The following is a 15,165-nucleotide window of genomic DNA, read 5'->3' as shown; positions in this document are numbered from 1 at the left end:
GCAGGGAGAGACTGGCACTGCAGGCCGATGGACTCTGTATCAAGTCACAGAAGCAAGAGAAAGAACATGGAAGACTGAGGAGACCGTCGTTCTCAGGCTAAGAGGATGCTGCAAGAGGCACAGGGCATGTGTAATCAGAGAGGGATCAATCAGGGTCCCAAATTCACCCTGAAGACGACAGAGAGCTGCTGAAGGATTTTTAAGTAGGGACAGATATGCTCACATCTGAGCTCTCAGAAAGTTCATCAGGGCACCTGGGTGGCCCAGTCGGCTGAGTGGCTGCCTCCTCATTTCAGCTCAGGTCACGATTTCATGGGCAGCGGGATCCAGCCCTGGGTCAGGCTCCATGGTCAGTGGGGAGGTCAGCTCCAGATTCTCTCTGTCGGGCCCTCCCTCCCACCTGCACACCTGCACACTCTCTCTAAAATAAATAAATCTTTTTTAAAAATAAAAGGTAGTTCACTCTCCCAGCAGTGAGGAAGAAAAGTAACAACAGGAGCCAGGAAACCCCAGTGACATCAGGGGAAGAGACACCATTATGCAATGTCCCCAGAGGTGGGGGGGGGGGGTCAATCATCCTGTCAACCATCAGCCAGGAGAAGGCACAAAAAGGGGGCTTTCTGGGAGGCACCACGCCACGGAGGGTGGGGGTGTCCTCCATAAATCAGCTGCCAGCCGGCAGGGGGTCCTCTGAGGTGTGCCTTTTGGAAAATGGCACAGAGGTGCCCGCTGAGTGTGAGGACGACACAAGAGAGCTGCTCCCCGGGCCTGACGCAGCCCCATGGGGCTGGCTTTGCTGCCACACGTCTCCCGGCCCGACCCCGCCTCGGTTCGGTTTGCTGCCACGACGTGCCTTGTACGGCTAGACACCACCCATCTGGGGTCACAGCGCTTGGGTCTGGATCTCAGCTGTGTGAGCCTGAGTGCGGTGTCGCAACCTGCTCTGCGCCCCATTTCCCCATCTCTAAGACGCAGTCTGGAGCCACGTGTGGACTGAGCAGCACTGAGAACAGCCAGCGCTTAGCGGGGCTCCTGGCACCGAGACAGCCAGTGCTCAACACCTCTCGGCCACTGTCCTTAACCTTCCTCTGCAATCAGTTCTACGAAGGAAAACGAGTTTTGAAGCCAGGCCTGCAGAGTGATGCCGCCTTCTTACCACTGGAGTCTGAGTCAGAGTCAGAGTCAGAGTCACTGTCGCTGTCATCAGAGTACTTCTTGCATTTTCTTTTAGAGGATTTCTTCTTTCTCTTTTTCTTGGACCTCTCTTTCAAATGATTAGAATTCTTCTTCTTCTTTTCTTCTACATGAAGTACAGATATAAAATTAACTTCTAGGCAAGTATTACGATTATCAATTTTACTGTATCTGAAATACTGAAAAAGAACAGATGACGGGCAACTTGATTTGTAAAAGCAAAGTCTACTGTTTGACTATTTATAAACTTTTTCTTCAACTTCTCAATACAGCAGCTCTGTAGTAGTTAAAAAAATACCTTCTGAAGTAGAAGCTGAACTGGTGCTTTTCTTTGGCTCATCGTCCTCCACTGGTGTGTGTTCATCAGAGCTGAATTTAAAGAAGACGGTTGTAAGAATCAGAAAACTGATAAACCGTGAATCATGGAGTATAAAAATACAGAATCAAAAAATTTCAGTAATGACACCGGTTGTCCAAGAACCATCAAAAGCAAACACTGGAATAACTTTGTAAAGGTACAGTTCAAGAGTCTACCACCTTCAAAATAACATAATAATCATTTACATTTGCATGCTTTAGCATTTACAAAACACTATTCAAACTGAAAGGAACATATAAGATTTATATTTTCTTTTAAGACTTAGTTTACTGGGGCACCTGGGTAGCTTAGTGGGTTAAAGCTTCCACCTTCAGCTCAGGTCATAATCTCAGGGTCCTGTAATCAAGTCCCGTGTCAGGCTCTCTGCTCAGCAGGGAGCCTGTCTCCCCTCCCACCCCGTGCCTGCCTCTCTGCCTACTTTTGATCTCTGTCTGTCAAATAAATAAATAAATCTTTTTTAAAAAGACTTAGTTTATTATCTGAGACACAGAGAGAAGTGGGGAAGGGGCAGAGGGAGAGAGAGAATCCCAAGCAGATTCTCTGCCTAATGCAGAGCCCAATGCAGGGCTCGATCCTACAACCCCAAGATCATGACCTGAGTCAAAATCAAGAGTCGGACACTTAACCAACTGAGCTACCCAGGTGCCCTGTAAGATTGATATTTTCAATGCTGCCTACAAGATACTTCAGACCTAATGGCATGCACACTGAAAGTGAAGGGATGGAAAAACATTTACTGTGGAAATGGAGGTGGAAAGAAAGCTGGGGTAACAATACTTATATCAGACAAAATAGACTTTATTTAAAAAAAAATTTTAGGGGCGCCTGGGTGGTTCAGTGGGTTAAAGCCTCTGCCTTCAGCTCGGGTCATGACCCAGGGTCCTGGGATCGAGCCCCACGTCAGGCTCTCTGCTCAGCAGGTAGCCTGCTTCCCTGTCTCTCTCTGCCTGCCTCTCTGCCTACTTGTGATCTCTCTCTGTGAAATAAATAAATAAAATCTTTTAAAAAATTTTTTAAAATTCTGAGTAATCTATATGCCCAACATAGGGCTTGAACTCATCACCCCAAGATCAAGAGTTGTATACCCTACCGACTGAGCCAGCAGGGGCCCCAGACAAAATAGACTTTAAAACAACAACTAGTAGGGGTGCCTATTTTCCATTTTTTTGGTTTTAAAAATTATTTTTATTGTTACATTCCAAAGAGGACATAAGAGCAAAAAGCCAGTTATCTGATAACTGCTCTACCTTTCAGAAGGAGGCACCCAGAAAGGAACTCCAGTCTTAGTTCAAAGCTGTACACAACAGAGCTCAAACAGCCGCCTCTCCACCTACTGGAAATGTTGACAAATGTGTGTATGTCACCAATCCAGAGACAGCTGGGGTTAAAAGAAAATTCCTTTATTGCAAGCGTCCAAGTTCTTAGGATTCATCCTTAAAGATACTGGAAGAAAATGAGAAAGACCACACACACCAGACCATATTTAGTCATCAGAGTAAACTAGCGAATTGCTAGTTTATTCAGGATGCATTGCATCAGACACCACAGTACACAAGGAAAATCTGCATTTTATGAATAAATGAATTCAATAAGAACTCACACAACAAGAATCTGGTGCATTTACACAGTAATAATGAAGTGGCAGAACGAGATATTAAGAAAACAATTCCATTTACAATTGCACTAAAAATAATAAAATACCTAGGAATAAACTTAAGTAAGGAGGTGAAAGACCTGAACTCTGAAATCTATAAAACATTGATGAAGAAACTGAATATGACACAAACAAATGGAAAGGCAGCCCATGCTCATGGATTGGAAGAACAAATACTGTTAAAAAGAGCATTCTACCCAAAGCAATCTACAGATTTAATGCAACCCCTAGCAAAATACCAACAGCATTTCTCACAGAACTGGAACAGATAATCCTAAAATTTGTAGGGAACCACAAAAGAATTCCAACCAGCCAAAGCAATCTTGAAAAAGAACAAAGCTGGAGGTATCACAGTCCCAGATTTCAAGATCTACTACAAAACTATAGTAACCAAAATAGTATGGTAGTGGCACTAAAACAGACACATGGATCAGGAGAACAGAGTAGAGAGTCCAGACATAAACCCACACTTTTATGGTCAATTAATCTATGACAAAGTAGGCAAGAATATACAATGGAGAAATGACAGTCACCTCAACAAATGCTGTTGGGAAAACTGGTTGGCTACATGCAAAACAATGAAACTGGACCACTTTCTTACATCATCCACAAAAATAAACTCAAAATAGATAAAGGACTTAAATGTGAGACCTGACACCATAAAAATCCTAGAAGATAACACAGGCAGTAACCTCTCTGACACTGGCAAATGATCTATCTGATAATGGGTTAATATTCCAAAATATATAAAGAACTCACAGAACTTGGGGTGCCCGGTTGGCTCAGTCAGTAGAGCATGTGACCTTTCATCTAGGGGTTCTAAGTTCAAGCCCCACACTGGGTATAGAGATTACTTAAAAATAAAATCTTAAAAAAAAAGAACTCAAGCAACTCAACACCCCAAAAAAAAGAATATCCAATTAAAAAATGGGCAAAGGACCTGAACAGATATTTTTCCAAAGAAGACATCCAGATGGTTAACAGACACATGAAAAAATGTCCACATCACTCATCATGAGGAAGTGCAAATTTAAAACCACAATGAGGGGGCGCCTGGGTGGCTCAGTGGGTTAAGCCGCTGCCTTCGGCTCAGGTCATGATCTCAGGGTCCTGGGATCGAGCCCCGCATGGGGCTCTCTGCTCAGCAGGGAGCCTGCTTCCTCCTCTCTCTCTGCCTGCCTCTCTGCCTACTTGTGATCTCTCTCTGTCAAATAAATAAATAAAATCTTTAAAAAAAATAAAAAAAAATAAAACCACAATGAGGTATCACTGTATACCTGTCAGATGGCTAGAATAAAAACACAAGAAATAACAACTTCAGGTGAGGATGTGGAGAAAAAAGAACCCTCATGCTCTGTTGGTGGGAATGCAAACTGGTACAGCCACTATGGAAAAGAGTATGGAGGTTCATAAAAAAATTAAAAATAGAGGAGCGCCTGGGTGGCTCAATCAGTTCAGTGTCTGACTCCTGGTCTCAGCTCAGGTGTTGATCTCAGGGTCATGAGTGCACTGAGTGGAGCCTACTTAAAGAAAAAAATTAAAAATAGAATTACCAAATGATCCAGTAATTCCACCATTTTTACCCAGAGAAAACAAAAACACTAACTAGAAAACATATGTACACCCTTGTGTTTATTGCAGCATTATTTCCAAGAGCCAAGCTATGGAAACAGCCCAAGTGTCCAATGACAGACAAATGGATAAAGATGTCGTGCATGTATGTGTGTGTATACACACACACACATACATATACGTACACATACACTATGGAGTATTACTCAAACACAAAAGAGAATGAAATCTTGCCATTTGCAACATGGACAGATCTAGAGGGTATAATGCTAAGTGAAATAAGTCAGAGAGAGACAAATACCGTATGATTCCACTCATGTGTACAGTTTAAGAAATTAAACAGAGTGAACAAAGAAAAAAAGAGGCAGACAAAAAACCAGACTCTTAAATACAGAGAACAGGGGCTCCTGGCTGGCTGTTAGTGGAGCTCGCAACTCTTGATCTTGGGGCTTTAAGTCTGGGCCCCACACTGGATGTTGAGATTACTTAAAAATAAAATCTTAAAAAGAAATACAGAAAACAAACTGTAATTGCCATAGAGAAGGTGGGTAGGGGAGTGGATGAAATAGATAAAGGGGATTAAGAGTGCACTCACCAGGGTGCCTGGGTGGCTGAGTCTGTTACACATCTGCCTTCAGCTCAGGTCAGGATCCTGGGGTTCTGGCTCCCTGCTCAGCACGAAGCCTGCTTCTCCCACTTCCACTCCCCCTGCCTGTGTTCCCTGTCTCGCTGTGTCTCTCTCTGTCAAATAAATAAATAAAATCTTTAAAAAATAAAAAAATGAGTACACCCACTGAGATGAGTGATAAGTAAAATTGCTGAGTCATTATATGGTGCACCTAAAACTAACATAATACCATATGTTAATTATACTTGAACAAAAAAAAAATCCATGGAGGAATCGTAAATGCATATTGCTAAGTGAAAGAAGCCAATCTGAAAAGTCTACATACTATATGGTTCCAACTATACGGCATTCTACTAAAGGCAAAACTGTGAAGACAGTAAAAAGATCAGTGGTTGGAGGGCAGAGAGAGATGAATAGGCAGAGCAGAAAACTTTTTAAGGCAGTCAGACTCTTGTGTATGATAGTATAATGGTGAGTACATGTCATTATACAGCTGTTCCAAACCCACAGAATGTATCATATCAAGAACGATTCCTAACGTAAACTATGGACTTTGGGTGATTATGACGTGTTGGTGTAGGTCTCACCGGCTGTAACGGAAGCACCAGTCTGGTGAAGGGTGCTGACAGTTAAGGGGGCTGTCCATGTTTGGGGCAGGGAGTATGCGGGATTTCGCTGTATTTTGTGCTCAGTTTTGCTGTGGACCTACACTGCTCAAGAAAAAAAAAGTGATTTATCTTTTCAGAATGAAACCACAGGGTAAATACAGGAAACTATAAGGAAAGATGGAAAAAACTAGAGATGGGAAGACTGAAGGAAGACCTCATGATTGCAAGGACATAGGGTAGAGCGGCAACCATTCTGTCCCCAGAGCAAGAAGCTAACACACTACAGGAAAAAGAGATTTCATTCTGTTGTAGAGAATTCTGAAAATGAGTATTATTAAAATTCTATAATAGTTAAAAAGGGAATTTCCATATCATATAATCTTTACCTCTGGAGATCACATCCAGAATAATTTAGTTATTGCCTAGAACATTATTTTTAGGGATCCTTCCAACTCAAATTCTATGATTTCAGGTTCTTAAAATCATTTCTCTTAAGAAAAAGTTTTCTGGTTTGTTATTTTTATTTTTTAAAAGATTTTATTTATTTATTTGACAGAGAGATAGAGAGCACAAGTAGGCAGAGTGGCAGGCAGAGGGAGAGGGAGAAGCAGGCTCCCTACTGAGCAGGAAGCCCGATGTAGGGCTCAATGCCAGGACCCTGGGATCATGACCTGAGCCGAAGGCAGATGCTTAACAACTTAGCCACCCAGGAGCCCCCAGTTTGTTTTTAGAAGATTTTATTTTTAAGTATGCTCTATGCCCAACATGGGGCTTGAATTCACAATCCTGAGATCAAAAGTTGCATGCTCCACCAGCTGAGCTGGTCAGGTGCCCCGTAAGAACAAGTTTCTGGGGCACCTGGATGGCTCAGTGGGTTAAGCCTTTGCCTTCAGCTCAGGTCATGGTCTCAGGGTCCTGGGATGGAGGCCTACATTGGGCTCTCTGCTCAGAAGGGAGCCTGCTTCCCTGTCTCTCTCTGCCTGCCTCTCTGCCTACTTGTGATTTCTCTCTCTGTCAAATAAATAAATAATCTTAAAAAAAAAAAGAAAGAAACAAGTTTCTGATAATCCTTTATCACCCTGTCACAAATTACAAATTCTACCTGTCAAAGCACATTGTTTCAACTCAACCTAAAGTAGACCCAGAAATAGATGAGAGGTGGGGGGTCTGGCTGGCTCAGTCAGTAGAGCACACAACCTTTGATCTCAGGGTGGTGAGTTTGAGGCCCATGTTAGACATAAAGATCGTTGAGGGGGGATAAAAATAGAGAAGAGGGAAAAAATGCTTATGAATAGCACCAAGGAAGAAAGAAAAAAGGAAAAAGAAGTAGCATTAAGCCTTCAGAGACTACTGATGTTAGGAAAATTAACTAAACCAAGCCATACTGGTATATTCATTTTAAGAAATCCCTTTGTGATGCTAAAACCTGACAAGCAATCTGCTACTGAGTTAGCTGAGAAATTCAAAATAATAGAAATGTATCATTAACACTGAACCCTTCCATGAATAAGAAATTAGCACCCCATGAATTATAATTTAAAGAAAACATTTAGCTAAAATCCACTAGCAACATGTTTTAATTCTTACATATGTTCTACGTTTTTATTTTTTTAATGATTTTTTTTCTATTTTGTAAAGTAAAAGAATATTATAACAAAATATCACATACTGGGTGGCCTTTATTTTCTCACCATTCTGGAGGTTAGTAGATGAAGATCAAGGTGCCATCAGAACTGAATTCTGGTAGACCTCTCTTCTTGGCCTGTAGATTGGCAACTTCTCCCTGTGTCCTTACATGGCCTTTCCTCTGCACACACAAGAAGGTGGGGGGAGATATCTGATAGCACTTCCTGTTCTAAGGATACCAGTCCTACTGAATTCAGGCTCCAGCCTTATGACCTCATTTAACCTGAATTACCTCTTAATTCTTTTTTTAAAGATTCATTTTTAAGATGTTATTTATTCATATGAGAGAGAGAAAAAGAGAGCAAGTGTGCACACATGTGCATAGGGAGAAGCAGACTCCCAGCTGAGCAGGGAGGCTGATGCTGGCCTCAATCCCAGGACCCCAGGATCAAGACCTGAGCAGAAGGCAGATGCTTAACCAACTGAGCCACCCAGGTGCCCCTAAAGGCTTTACTGCTAAATATAGTCACTTTGAAAATTAGGGCTTCAACATTTGAATCTGGGGGGGGCACAATTCAGTCTGCAACAAGGATTCTCTGGAAATAGTCTTCATACTTCAGGAGCTCCCAAATCTTCAATCCTCTCTCACTTTAATCTCCTAGAAGATACTGGCATGCAAATTGTTAACTCAGTGGCTAGACTGTAAGGTGCTTGCATATATGTCTCTAATCTGATAGGTCCCATTAAGTTCTATTTTCCCTTTACATTTTAAACTTTAAATTAATAAAAACTTGGCATAAATGTAAACTCAACACTTAGGATCTGATGTTCTGATAGTGCAAATGGTACAGACTGGAGTCAGCCTGAGCAACCAGGCTAGAAATGCAACCTTGGGAAGCTGTCAAGTGCATTTCTTCTGCCTCACACATGACATAGCTCCTAGTTGCTTATTTTGTCTTCTGCAATAGGTGACACAAACAGTTTTACACCTGGAAATAACTTCATTTGTTTACACATAGTTATGAGAGGAAAAAGAAGTCTATTTCAAATCTTTTTTTTTTTAAGATTTTATTTATTTATTTGACAGAGAGAGATCACAAGTAGGCAGAGAGGCAGGCAGAGAGAGAGAGAGAGGAGGAAGCAGGCTCCCTGCAGAGCAGAGAGCCCGATGCGGGGCTCGATCCCAGGACCCTGGGATCATGACCTGAGCCGAAGGCACAGGCTTTAACCCACTGAGCCACCCAGGCGCCCCAAAAGAAGTCTATTTCAATTTGGTTAACACTTTAGTTTTCAGAAACCCAAGAATCAGTAAAGACAATTTTAAAAAAATGAAGCACTAGAAGGAGACAACAATAAAGGGAGTTCTGAAAAGAAAAGTTCTAGGTCACGAAAGTTATATTCATTGAGATTCAAGGTTGTTCCCGCTCTATGCTTTCCCTTTAGTTCCTTTTTGGAAAAGGAGTATATTGTCTATAGCTCTTTGGAGGACACTAAAATAATTTTGTTTGCAATTCCTTCTGTTTCAATTTTTGTTGTTATGCATAAACTGAGAAGAAAAAAAGGGGGGCATAATTCTCCAAAATTTAGCTGCTTATGTCTCTATTTGGTTTTTCAAAAAAATCCTTACACATAAATGTATTTTGTTTCATTGTTTGAATAAATTTATCTTTCTTTCTTTCTTTCTTCAGGAGAAAAGGTATTAGAACTATGCAGAGTGGGACTCAGAGGGTCTCCAACTTTGAGGAGCAATCTAAAAATAAACATACAAATAACAGTTCTCGGAATATATGAGGAGTATAGGGGCCAGTGATGCCTGCCGGCCTGTAAAGGCACGCAGCTCTGGTGGCGTAAGGCTTAAAATTAAGGCCCACTACTATGTACTGCTCTGACATCTCGGAAAACCAGCAGTAAGGCCTCCACTGGCCTAACGGCAAATTCCTCTCCCCACTCTGCCTCTGTACGTGAGGTCCCCTAGCCAAACAACCCTCTTCATCATAGGGAACAGGCACAGTTCCAGATTATCCCTGAGTAGTGGGTCTTAGTCCTCTGCCAGCATATGGATCTCGTCTGCTCAGTGTCAGGTGTCCTGTGTTCGGCCTCCGCATAACCTGGGAGGGAAAGCCCTCCCTGACCAACAAGGTGAATAGGAGACCATTAAGATTGTCCCTGTTGCTGCCTGCTTTCATCTGTACTAGTAAGATAAGTCATGCACAAACGCAAATCTCACCCAAGCTGTTCTTGCATCTTTTAGAATTCTAAAATAAGAAGCTACTTGGTGGGGGCGCCTAGGCGGCTCAGTTGGTTAAGCGGCTGATTTCAGCTCAGGTCATGATCTTGGGGTCCTGGGACTGAGCTGTGTCAGGTTCCCAGCTCAGCAGAGTCTACTTCTCCCTCTCCTTCTGTGCCACCCCCCCACCGTGCTCTCTCTCAAATAAATACATAACATCTTTTAAAAAAAGAAAGAAAAATCACAGCTTCCTAGGTGCAACTTTATATATATATAAAGATATCTGTAAGTCTTTATATATATGTGTGTGTGTGTATATATATATAAAGATATCTGTATATCTTTATATATATATAAAGTTGCACCTGTGAAGCTGTGATTTTTCTTTCTTTTTTTGTATATCTTTATATATATATATATATATATATATATGCATAAAAGAAGCTATTTGGTTTGGCACACAGATTTGAGAGTACCCTTATGAAACACAGAACTGGAAGAGGTAGGTCTTCAGTATACTCAGGACTGTTTTTACTCTCTCTGCTCCCGGGCATGAAACCCTAGTAGCTAACAGGAATGTATATTCTGTTCCAGGCACTAACTCATTGCAACAACTCTAAAAATATCAGCACTATTTTTATCCCCTTTCTATAGGTGAATAAATGAGCTAGAGAGGTGAAGTAATTTGTCTGATGTTTTGACTCTGAATTCAAACAACATTTGTTAAGTAGAGCACAAGGTGCTGGATGGTGAGCCGAAGTTCAACAACAGACCACAAGAGAAATTAAAATAGAGTAGTTAATTACTCACAAGACCTGGAGGAAGTACAGGGAATGCCTCCAGAGGCCACACAAGGAGGTCAAAGCAGAGTGCAGATGGAGACAGGGCCTGGGGTATGGGCTTTCATTAGGGTCTGCGGGTGTGGTGCTTCCGAGTTCCTAGTTTAGAGTGTGATCAGTCAATCTAAAGCAAAAGAGAAAAGAGCGCAGTTTTGGTAAGCCCCACAGGGACCTTATCTTAGGGACCATACAGGCACTGGGAGGCAGGGGAGACGGTTGATCACAAGGGCTACTGGGGAAATCCTATCAGGAACTTACCATTTGCTTGTGACTCTGTGGGCTGCTATCTAGGGCACATGCTTGCATGGGTGGGGGGTGGCTAGTGTTAAGTTTAAGGTCTCTGCAGGCCACTTAGCCAAACAAAATAGATGCCCAGGCAGCAGCACCATGGAGTAGCTTGGCGAAACTCTCCACACTCAAGGCCACACAGGGATTAAGTGGCAAAAAACGGCTTCAAACTCGGGCAGTCTGAATCCAGAGACTATCCTCCTATGCCTTATTACCTCCATGCCAGAAGAAAAAGAATCAAGACATCACCCAGCTGTTGTAATTTCAACCTACCTCTCAATGCCTGTAATGTTTTTTAAATTTTTAATTTTTTAACACATTCAAGGAAGGCCCTTAGTATGGTACCTGACACACTCAATGAACACTCATATAGCAATAATTATCTCTTTTCCTTCTTCTTAAATTACTTTTCCACTCCGATACTCACTTACATTAGAGGAAAACTGAATCTCACCCTCCCCTCATTTCTCAAGATCAAGATTGAGACCCCTTTTTAACAAGACCTTTCTAGGTAGCCTCATCTCCATTAGAGCACATCACTTTTTCTACATTCACCCAATCACTCTAAAGGAATGTTCTTTTAGAGAACATTCTTGGAGGAAGGTTCTTCTAACTTTACAATTTAAACCCATTTCCAGGCGCCTGGCTGGCTCAGTCGGTAAAGCATGCAGCTCTTGATCGTGGGGTTGTCAATTGTAGCGTAGAAAGTACTTTAAAAAAAAAAAAAAATCACCATAATCTCAACCCTTCCCGACTCCCTAACAAAGAATTTCCGTTTACATATCCTGTTATCATCTCAAACCGATCTGCTCAATCAACCCACCGTGGTTGAGCTAGCTCTTCACTAAGTGCTAGACGCTGTATATTCTGTAATGAATAAAATCCTCATTTCCACGAACTCAGTCCAGTGGAGAATAATGCTCATGAATGAGACATAACGCGAATAAATGCTACACATAAATCTGCGACCCCTGCTCACCGCCGCTACGATGCCGGGGACGGGAGAGGGGGTGGAAGGAGGTGATGGGACACCAGGGGCACTGGAGGAGGGCGCCCAAGGATGAGCGAGCATTAAAGGTTGGAAAGAGGCAAATAAGCGACTGCGGTGCGCAGACTGAAAAAAAAGATGAAAATGGGCGCAAGGAAGGGAGAAGGGGGAGAAGTGCTAGCGGGATGGACGATGAAGGCAGGCGGGCTCCTCGGGGCGAAGGTGCGTCCGTCTCACTCACCTCCTCCCTCTCCCCGTCCCGGAGGCCAGGCCGCGCGGATGGTCGCTCCCGGAGGGGCGCAAGGAGCGGACCAGGAGGCAGAAGCGAAGTTGGCGGGGGGGGGGGTGGGGGGGAGCCTCTCTGGAGAGCGGGAGAGCGAACGGCATCTGCAGGGCTGGTGTGGGGGAATCCTCGGTCGGGGCCACTCCCCTGACGGCGCTGGCCATTCCAGGGCCCGCGCAGCCAGCAAGAGTGCGAGCGAGAGCCGCGGCCCCACAGCGCACCGGCGGATTTGCCCGGCTCCGCGCTCTTTCACGAACAACTGCGACGCTTCCCCTCGGATCCCGACGCCTCCGTCTCCGGACCGCAGAGCGGGACACTGGAACCATCGTTGCCACCAAAGTAGGGAACACGCTCAGGAGCCTGGGAAAATCTCTGTTGCCTTGGCTCCCAGAAGCCACCTGCGCAACCGCCCGAAGCTGAGAAAAACGTGGAAAGCGTTCCGGGTACGTCGGCAAAACCCTTCCCCGGGGCTACGTGGCGTCCAGCACATGTGAAACGGGTGGTGTATCCGTGTAAATAAGCCGCCGCTGCTGCCATGGGTTCGGAGCGCCCGTCCTTCCAGTTCCGCAGGAGGCTCTGCGGGTCTCGTTCGGATCAGAGAGCTTGTCTTAGCCTTACACCTGAAATACCCCAGGGGAAGGATGACAGACCGCAAGGTACATTTCACAGAATGGCCATATCAACAACACAGTCAGTTCCGCTGTGTTTTAGGTGCTTTCTGTGAGTCTCTGTATGTAACATATTCTATAATACTGGGCGCTTAGTGTGTCTCATGGATATGTGTATATATGTATGTATGCATAATATATGCAGATATACGTGTATACATGTACATATATGATATATAGGAATGGCTCAAGTCGAATCACATCTTTTTTTTCTGAGCCTACCCTGAATTAAAAATCTAAATGGGGAATGGGAGGAAAAAGCACAAAGTAGTCAAGGTACTTCTACACAGCTGATAGCGTATTTATTATAGTGTTGTCATATTTAGCAAAAAGAAAAAATACAGTAGACCAACTTACATTTGAATTTCTGATAAACAATGAACAATGTTTTAGTATTAGTTGTAAGGTTTCACAGGCGAGATACACACGACACCAGGCGAGATAGGAGCAAGGCAAGGTTTATTAAAGGCGCCCTTGGGGAGGTTCCGCACTCAGGAGAGAAGAGTGTGGGAAGTCACACACAGGAAGGGGTTGAGTGAGCTTTTATTAGGCCAGGGTAGGGCGGGGCTCATAACCATATTTGGTAAGGTTAGAGGTTGGGGGTTAGAGAGTCCCAAAGTGGCTGGTTTCTGTTTCTCACATAGGTTTTGGTTTACTCAGGGTGACATGTCCTTGACAAATGTCCTTCTGGCGGGAAAGTCCTGGGTGGGGGAAGATGGCGGCCGCCAGGCCGCCAGGACGCCAGGACGCCATCTTATTGTTCCTCCTGCATTCCCAGGGCCGCCGACCCAACATTCGGACCTTTTTGGTGTAATAGGGGCAGCGACTCAGATCTGGCTACTTCCTGCTGGCAGGGGGGCGTTGTCATAGGGTTCCTTGGATGTGGGCAGGCGGGAGTAGGGATGCAGGAGGAGCTAGTTGACAGTGACCCTGGAAACCTCACGTATGCCAGCCTGAATGAAGCCAAGAACACAGGGGGCGATTAGTAATAAGAGGCAAAGGAGAATAAGAGGACTTAGGATCGGGAGGAGCCAGGTCATCAAGGGGGAGAGCCACCATTAAGAGAGGGTTGCTCCAGGGCAGGGCTGGCTATGGAGGGAGTCACGGACTTTTGCCAAGGTGTCGATATTGGTTTTGACTATACCGGATTCATTGATATAGTAACAGCACTCTTCACTGAGGAACATGCAGGTTCCTCCGTTGTTTGCGGTGAGAGGGTCCAGGGCTCCTTGATTCTGTAGAGCTACCTGAGCCACTGAGGTAATCTGCCACTGTAGGGATGCCAAGGACTCAGCTGAGGCCTTGACGGCTGTCCAGAGCTGTTCAGATAAATCTCGGGTAGTGTCTATGGAGTGGGCTGGGGCCCCAGTGCCAAGTCCGGTGGCCACTAAGGAAGATGCTAAGGAGACCCCAATGACCAGGGGAAGAAATTCAGCCCTTTTCTCTTGGGGGAGGGGGATAGTGAGGATGGCCATTTCCGCTAGGGCTGGCACCCTCCAGGCTGGCAATCTGTGGTGACCAGCTGACTAGACCAGGTGGTATTCCCATGGGTCCAAGTTTCCACTAGGAAGAAGCACCACCTGAACCCAGGGTCACCAGAGGGGCGGCTATGAGGGGGTAGAAGGAGGTGTGTGAGGAGAAGTGGTGCAGGAAATCCTCAACCGTGTAGGCCGCAGGGTCTGGGAAGTCCAGCCATCCTGTGGTGGAGCTCACTTTAGGCTGGAAATGTGTACCCGTGGGTGGTGTCCCGGACGTTTTGCCACGGTGGGGGTTGTAAGAATAACAGTATGGGGGCCGGTCCACCTGGGCTGTAAAGATTTTGGGAGAAGTTCTGGTAGAAGAACCTGGTCCCCTGGGGTTTAGGGACTGGGGGAAGTCTCCACCCAGGCTGTTGGAGACGGGGATGGTCGCATCACCATGGGGCCCTAAAAGGGCTCCTAGGAGGGTCAGATGGGGCAGATAGGATAGGAGGGGTGGAGGAGAAGCAGGGAGGTTGTGATTGAGCAGGAAGGGCCTGCGGTTCAAGAGTTCAAAGGGGCTGAGTCCTGACGGTTCGCGAGGAGAGGCCCTGAGTCGGGTGAGTGCTAGTGGGAGAAGGGTTGGCTAAGAGAGGCAAGTTTCGAGTGTGAATTTGGTGAGTTGCTCCTTGAGGAGGCCATTGGCCCTCTCGACCTTACCCGAGGACTGGGGATGATAGGGGATATGGAGTTT

General features: G+C 44.8%; 2 long non-coding RNA genes across 2 annotated transcripts; both read right to left on the bottom strand.

Moving 5' to 3' along the window:
* Positions 1–342: 342 nt before the first annotated feature.
* On the bottom strand, positions 343–3,305 carry LOC125091261 (uncharacterized). Its single transcript, XR_007124632.1, has 3 exons — positions 2,821–3,305; positions 1,493–1,563; positions 343–1,300 (listed from the first exon to the last, which is right to left on the bottom strand). It is a non-coding gene; the product is annotated as an uncharacterized LOC125091261 (long non-coding RNA).
* A 2,177-nt stretch (positions 3,306–5,482) lies between these two features.
* LOC125091260 (uncharacterized) lies at positions 5,483–12,691 on the bottom strand. The gene is made up of 4 exons (XR_007124631.1): positions 12,245–12,691; positions 10,699–10,851; positions 7,727–7,842; positions 5,483–5,540 (listed from the first exon to the last, which is right to left on the bottom strand). It is a non-coding gene; the product is annotated as an uncharacterized LOC125091260 (long non-coding RNA).
* Positions 12,692–15,165: the final 2,474 nt, after the last annotated feature.

The sequence above is a fragment of the Lutra lutra genome, chromosome X (genome assembly GCF_902655055.1).
Source record: "Lutra lutra chromosome X, mLutLut1.2, whole genome shotgun sequence".
NCBI classification, from domain to species: Eukaryota; Metazoa; Chordata; class Mammalia; order Carnivora; family Mustelidae; genus Lutra; species Lutra lutra.
Note: the sequence above shows the minus strand (reverse complement) of the source record. Positions and strands in the feature narration are given on the sequence as shown.